The sequence below is a fragment of the Vulpes vulpes genome, chromosome 13 (assembly GCF_048418805.1).
Source record: "Vulpes vulpes isolate BD-2025 chromosome 13, VulVul3, whole genome shotgun sequence".
Classification (NCBI taxonomy): Eukaryota; Metazoa; Chordata; class Mammalia; order Carnivora; family Canidae; genus Vulpes; species Vulpes vulpes.
The window spans coordinates 101,213,486-101,220,329 of NC_132792.1; the positions used below are offsets into that span (position 1 = coordinate 101,213,486).

At 33.3% G+C, this 6,844-nt stretch overlaps 1 pseudogene; it reads left to right on the forward strand.

Moving 5' to 3' along the window:
* Positions 1-1,495: 1,495 nt before the first annotated feature.
* On the forward strand, positions 1,496-1,787 carry LOC112918737 (dynein light chain roadblock-type 1 pseudogene; annotated as a pseudogene).
* Positions 1,788-6,844: the final 5,057 nt, after the last annotated feature.

A 6,844-nucleotide genomic window follows, 5' to 3' on the forward strand; every position in this document is an offset into this window, starting at 1 on the left:
ATCTTTCTAGGCTGTCTAGTGTACCTATTATGTCTAATTCTAATACCATACTGTTTTGAGTACTGTAGCTTTATAGTGGGTCTTCAATTTGGGTAATATGATTCCTCTGACTTTTTATTAAAGTATTGTTTGGCTGTTATAATATCTTTGCCTTTCCATACAGATGTTACAATTAGTTTGTTGAAATTAACAAAAATTTCTTGTAACTTTGATATTGTGTTGAATATATAAACTTAATTTGAGATAGTTGACATCTTGACAATATGGAGTCTTCCAATTTATATGTTCAGCACATATCCCTACTTATCTCAATATATATTTTTAAATTTCTTTCATCAGTGTTTTACAGTTTTCCACATATTAATCTTGTATCCTGCAATTTTACTGAACTCATTTATTAGTTCTAAAAGGTCTTTGTTTTTGTTTGGTTTTGTTTTCTTTAGAATTTTCTACATTGATAATTGTATCATCTCTGAATAAGGACAGTTTTATTTTTTTCCTGTGAAATCTGTATTTATGTCTTTTATTTCTTTTTTTTCTGTTGCAGTAATTATTACATCCAGCACGATGTTAAGTGGAAGAGGTGAGAGAGGATCTCCTTGCCTAGAGACAATAGCATATGGGATTATACTGCCCCTAAAATAAGCTTAACATACTTGGTGGCCATTTGCATGTTTTCTATGTAGAAGAGTTATTCAAGTCCTTAGCTCATTTTTTTATTGAGGGTTAGATTTTGTTTTGTTTGCTTTTGTTACTTGTGCTTTCTGTGTCACAACCAAAAAATCATTGCCAAGAGCAAAATCATAAAGCTTTTACCCTATGTTTTTTTCTGGGAGTTTTATACTTTCAGGTCTACAGATATATGAAAAGATATTCAATCTCATTAATCATTAGGTTGATTCAAATTAAAGCTGTTAGGAGGTATCACCTTATAACTATTAGGATAGTATTATCAAAAAAGGAAGAGATAAGTGTTGGTGAGGATGTGGAGAAATTGGAATACATCAATACTGTTGGTGGGAATATAAAATGGTACAGGGGATCCCTGGGTGGCGCAGCGGTTTGGCGCCTGCCTTTGGCCCAGGGCGCGATCCTGGAGAACTGGGGTCGAGTCCCACATCGGGCTCCCGGTGCATGGAGCCTGCTTCTCCCTCCGCCTGTGTCTCTGCCTCTCTCTCTCTCTCTGTGACTATCATAAATAAATAAAAAATTTTAAAAAAAATTTATATAAAATGGTACAGTCATTATGGTAAACAGTACGGGGGATTCCCCAAAAAATTAAAAATAAGTTACCATATGATCTGCAGTCCCACTCCATTTGTGGGTATTTATCCAAAAGAGTTGAAATCAGGATCTCAAAAAGACATCTGCACTCCCATTTTAATTGAGGCATTTTCACAATAATCAAGATATGGAAACAACTAAATGTCAATCAACAGATGGGTGGATAGCTGGACTGAATGCCTGGGTCGCGGAGCTACTGGATCATTTGGAAATGGCAGAGGTGCAGGAGACACTGAAGCGACTTCAGAGCCAGGAGGGAATACAGGGCATCATTGTGGTGAACACAGAAGGCATTCCCATCAAGAGCACCATGGACAATCCCACCACCACACAGTATGCTAAAACTCATGCACAACTTCATATTGAAGGCCTGGAGCACCCTGCGTGAAATTGACCCCCAGAATAACCTTATCTTCCTTCAAATTCGCTCCATGGAAAATGAAATTATGGTTGCACCAGATAAAGACTATTTCCTGATTGTTATTCAGAATCCAACTGAATAAGCCACTCTCTTGGCTTCCTACATCATTCATTAATGTAATAGCACCTAAGAGTGATAATGTTAATCACGTAAACCATCTGGCAGGTGGAAATCACCTTAGAGCCAACTTAGACTGATCCAGTGACCAAAGTCATCAAAGTCATCCCTCTGCTGGCCAGTCACCCTTGAAGTCTTGGGAGGACCTTCTTTCCTCGACTCCAGATTTTGGAGCAAGAGCTTTGAGCAGCCCACACACCCTGCTTCCTTCCATCTGACCTTCGGTTCACTTTGTCACCCTTGGAAAAGTCTGTTGTTGTTGTTTTTTTTTAAACTAAAAATAGCTAAAAAAGGAAATAGAAGAGAGAAAGAAAAAAGAGAGAAAGAAAGAAGAAAGAAAGAAAGAAAGAAAGAAAGAAAGAAAGAAAGAAAGAAAAAGATGGGTGAATAAAGGAAATGCAATATATACAAACAATGAAAGACTATTTATTCTTAAAAAAAGTGGAAGAACCAAAGAATATTATGGTTAGTGAAATGAGCCAGTCACAGAGGATGATTCCACTTAAGAAGAATCTAAAGATCCCACTTAAGAAGAATCTAAAATGATTAAACTGATAGGGATCCCGGGGTGGCGCAGCGGTTTGGCGCCTGCCTTTGGCCCAGGGCGCGATCCTGAGGACATGGGATCGAATCCCACGTCGGGCTCCCGGTGCATGGAGCCTGCTTCTCCCTCTGCCTGTGTCTCTGCCTCTCTCTCTGTGTGTGACTATCATAAATAAATAAAAAAAAAATTATTAAACTGATATAGGCAAAAAGTAGATGGAAGTTGCAGTTGCTAGAGCCTGGGGTAAGGGTGTGATATGAGTTGCTGTTAAATGGGTATTAGATTTCAATTATACAAGATGAATGAGATCCAGAGATCTACAATGTGCCTATACTTAATAATACTGTATTGCATACTTAAACATTGTTAAGTGGGTAAATCTCATATTATTTTGTTCTTGCCACAACCTATTTAAAAAGGAGAAAAAAAAATAAGGATGCCTGGGTGGCTCAGTGCTTGAGCATCTGCCTTCAGCTCAGGGCATGATCCTAGGGTCCTGCGATCCAGTTCCACACTGGGCTCTCTGCAGGGAGTCTGCTTCTCCCTCTGCCTATGTCTCTGCCTCTCTGTATTCTCTCATGAATAAATAAATAAAATATGTTTTAAAAGGAAAAAATAAACATAAAAGTGAATTGAATGAAAAATGAGGAAGATAATACTATTTTATGGAACAGTGCATTTCATTCAACAAGTAATATAAAATATATGATTTGCATTGGAAATATAAAAGCTATCTAAATCTTTGTAAAAGCTTCTTATTACCAGTTTACTGATCTTTCCCTTATTTCCTCAGTTTCCAAATATTTTGATATTTAAAAAACAATGTTGGAAATTTAATATAGGGCATGTGAGAAACATAAATATTAAGAAGAAAATAAATGTTTACATAATAGATGAACAGATTTGTTGTGTGTTGTGTGTTGTGTGTGTTTGTGCGTATGTATTTGGTTAAGTTGTTCACTTTCTGATGAGACCTAAAGAGAGATGAGATACATATTTACCATGACTGTCTGAAGGCTAGCAGGAGACTTGCTACCCAGTATGTTTTTTCAGCTCCATAGAGGCCTATAGGATGCGACTAATTTTAAAAATAATAATTTCAAATTCTTTTGCATTTAAAAGCTCTTGTTTACCCCAGACAAGTCCTGCCTAAAAGTACAAATTTTATAATCCTTCATTAAGTTCAGGATTAGAGAGAAGGCAGATATGACATTGCTGAGCAAGTCTCCACCTCTTGAGTCCTACCATTTCATAAGCCACACATCCTAGTGGAGAAGCCACATTAAGCTGCTCCTGCACAGACCCAATCCCACAGCAAGAGAATGCCTGGTACCTGGAGCACAATGCATTCTCAGCTGCCCTGAATGCAGAGAATGATCTGTGATTCTGATACTCTGTAATCCTTGAATCTGTCAGAATACAAACATACAAACACATACACACACGTGCGCGCATGTGTGCGCACAGATGTGTGTGCTAATATATCCTTGCCCTTAAATCACACTTCACCAGTACAGGAGAAACTCTATTTTGTATGATTATACTACTACCCTAATCAGATTTTTTGTCTGTTTCAAAGTTTTCAGTTTTTTAAAAGAATTAAGTTTGAAAGTTATTTTACAAAGTTAAATTTTGCCTTGAATATGTACTTTAAAGGAAAAATGAAATGTATTCAGGTAAAAAAAATCCTTCCACAATGCAAAGATAAAATAAAGCCTCCTGCTTTTAAAATTAGTATGAAGAATTTAGATTATAAGGTAATATTTTAATACTCATACTTAAAAATCAACCTGAGTAGGTCTATTCTTCATTCATTCACTATATTATGTATGTATTATGTGTCTGAAAATTTTAGATACCAATCCCTAAGCTTAATTTCCCATCTCAGCCAAAAATTTTAAATGTATTGATATTTATAAAATTTGTTTATGTATTGTTAAAATTAAGAAAACATATATTGTAAGGATGTCATTATTTCTATCGACATATAGTATATATAAAAATGCTTATTCAAAAAGGATTATACTAGGTCTATATTTCATCATGCCTGATACTTCAAAGATGTGATCTCACATTTTTTATTTATTATATATTTACTGTACATAATAGGAATTAAAGATTTATTTTCATTAGGCATAAATGTACATAGACTTATGTACCAATTTGAAATTAATTTTTCATCTTTTTCTTACTCTGAGTATTTTACAATTTTTAAGTTAAAAGTGATATTATATAATTGATATCATTATATTTGTCAAAACATTCCTGAATAAATTTGTTGGCTCACTTATGACATCAACATTTATGCTCATCATACTCATAATTTTTTATCACATGTAGCTTGAATCCAATGTAGGTAACAAGGCAACTCTTACAGCAAGGGCACAATGTGAGAAAAGTAGAGGCCAAATAATAATGAATAACTAAGAGCACTACATTTAAAAGATCTTAGAAACTATAACAGTACTCAGTTTACCTTGTCAACATCTGATACATCTCTGCAGATCAATATAAATTAAAAGAGTTAAATCATCTCTGCAAATTAATATAAATTAAAAGAGTTAAATCATCTCTGCAAATCAATATAAATTAAGAGTTAAAATTAAAGAAATTAAAATTAATTTTAATTTAATTAAAATTAAATTTTAAAATTAAAATTAAATAAATTAATTAAAATTAATTCTTGTGTTTAGATTTTTATTATGCAAATGTGTATGGATACATATTTACCATTTTAATTATTTTTAATAATACAGTTCAGTGGCATTAAGTACACTCACATTGTCATATTTAGAAGATTTTGTAATTAGTTTTATTTATAGCATTTAAATGTTGACTAAAGTTAGATACATTTCCCTTCCTCATCAGATGTTTCAGAGTAATATAACCCAATAACGACTGAAGTAATGCAGTATAACTCTTTTATACTATTGTACTGAATTATTGCACAAATTCTAAGTATTTGCTCTATCTTAAAATACTTTTTATTGTGAGGACAAGTGGATTTTTATTATACAGATTTTTCTAGAGGGATTATAAGAAAGCAACAAACAATATTGACTTTAAGGGCATTATACAATGTAGAAATTTCAGTTATGATTAATTGTATAAAGATTATGGTACAAGAAAAATTATATTTGCAATAGAGGCTTAAATCAAATCTTAGATAATATGTTATAGTTTCTGAAACCATTTTGAATAAAGCAGAATTTCATGTTAAAAACAAAGATTGAGCATCTCAGAAGAAGATTTAGTTTTATTAAAATACTATACATTTCAGGTAAATAGTGATGGTACTCTAGGATACATACAACCCATTTTACCCATGGAAGAAGGCAGGCTTCTGAAAAGGTTTGGATAGGATTCAGAGAACTGCTTAGTTGCTGAAGTATTTAGTTCAGATAATATACACTCCTATGAGCCAAAAGCTTACCTCTTAGTTCGATAAGCAACATTTTCAAAGTTAGATAAACTATGGCAACACTTTTACATTTTTGGTTTTTATGATTGCATTCTCTGGATATCTCCTGACTTTCAGGACAATTATTTAAAATATCAAAAGCAAGCACCAAACCATCAAATAAAGCATTTAAAAGAATATATCATCAATTTCTTACCTCCTCCTAAATTAACAGCTTTTAGGGAGTAGAAGAAGTGGGGATAAAATCCAGTTGGAGCATTTACTGAGCATCCTAAGGTTGCACTGATTCAGTAGCTTGCTTGCCTATCAGAAACAGCATTGCAGAAAATCTAATTTAGAAGATATTTTATTCCATTCTTTTGAGCATTTTAGTCATAGTTGTTTCAAGCTTTATTCCTTTTACAAAGCTAGCTCATCCATGTCAGCAAAAATTTGGTGTGCACATCTGGAGAAATGAGAATAATATGTATGATTTCCCTCAGGTTTCATCTCTTCCCACCTTCAACTCTTTTATTCACCTTTACATTTGTTGTATTTTCTTTAAATGCAAAAGACTCTATCCTAGGTCCAAGATTAGTATCTCTTCTTGTTACCCCTACTCCTTTATTTCTCCTTGAATTCTTTTAAAATTCACATTAGGTCAGGATTTGTGACTCATTTTTTGTTTATTTGTTTGTTTGTTTGTCTTACTGCATCCCCAATGCCTATATCTGTATCAGTATGTATATAAATACATGGTCTGTAAATATTTCCCTCTTTTCCTCTCTTCCATTTTTAATATAGAACTTTTCAGTTTTTATACTCTTTGTACAGTCTCAACTTTTCCTCATTCATCTCTTTTCCAGTATCATTTCTCTTGTCACCCTCTTCTTGTTCCCTTCATTCTGCTAAAATATTTAAGAACTAATCAATTACGTAATCTCCAAATCCAGTGACCTCTTCACATGCTCCCTGCCATTTTGTCTCTGCATGAAAAATTACACAATTTGCTTTTTTCTTTTTGATTTTTTAAATACTTGACCTATAAAATATATTTCTCTTTTGATTCCTTTTTTAC